The sequence below is a fragment of the Rutidosis leptorrhynchoides genome, chromosome 8 (assembly GCF_046630445.1).
Source record: "Rutidosis leptorrhynchoides isolate AG116_Rl617_1_P2 chromosome 8, CSIRO_AGI_Rlap_v1, whole genome shotgun sequence".
In the NCBI taxonomy this organism is placed as follows: Eukaryota; Viridiplantae; Streptophyta; class Magnoliopsida; order Asterales; family Asteraceae; genus Rutidosis; species Rutidosis leptorrhynchoides.
Window position 1 is genome coordinate 96,986,562 of NC_092340.1, and position 923 is coordinate 96,987,484.

General features: G+C 32.8%; 1 non-coding gene across 1 annotated transcript; it reads right to left on the reverse strand.

Moving 5' to 3' along the window:
* Positions 1-252: 252 nt before the first annotated feature.
* On the reverse strand, positions 253-326 carry TRNAN-GUU (transfer RNA asparagine (anticodon GUU)). The gene has a single exon. It is a non-coding gene; the product is annotated as a tRNA-Asn (tRNA).
* Between the last annotated feature and the right edge of the window lie 597 nt (positions 327-923).

Here is a 923-nt window from a genome sequence, read left to right on the forward strand (position 1 = left end):
ACCATCGAAAACAAAGTAGCTATTAAAGAACGCTAGACGCATATAAAAAGAGTTAGTACACGCTTGTAAATGAAAGTAAAATAAAATGAAAGTAAAATATCTCATACAAAAGAATAGTATTCACAAATAAAGAAAAAATAAACAAAAAAATATAGAAGTTTTACTTTTATTATCCAAAAGAGTATTAAATGAAGAAAAGTAAAAGATGAAATAAGTGTATATTAAGTTACGAAAATTAAAAATATTAAAAACCGCTAGAAGGAGGGCTTGAACCTCCGACCTTGTGGTTAACAGCCACACGCTCTAACCAACTGAGCTATTCCAGCAAGCTGATAACGATAATTAATTAATTTTATTCGTATACACCGTTTATAACTATGAACATATTGTTTTAATATATGAAACAACATGATGGTTCTATGGATCACTTTGTTTTTCCTATTTTTAGAAATTAAAGGTTTTAATTAAATCTAGGATGTTCTCATGTTCTTGAGTTGACAAGGAAAAGAAATTGAGGTTTTAGATTTGGATCTAGGGTGTTCGTGAGATGCACATAAAAAAATGATAAAAATACATTCATGTGTGTCAAGCACATGACTAATTTTAATAAAACAAATTAACCGTTGTTAGTAAGAGGGACCAACCATGCAAGCCGTGCATGCCAGGTGGACTAACCAAGTAAAAAAAGCTTAGGAACAATCTTGCAATATGACACAAAAAACAGGGACCAACCACATAATTATGTCATTAGTTTACATATAACAATACGTACAAGTTGCAGTGTTGTAAATCTCCCGAGATCTCCCCGAGATCTCTCCCGTGATCTCGTTTTTAGAAGGCAACCGAGACGAGATGTTCATCTCCCGAGATTTCTTGGTCAACGGGGTCAAACTTAGTCAAAGCCACGATTTCTCGGATTTTTT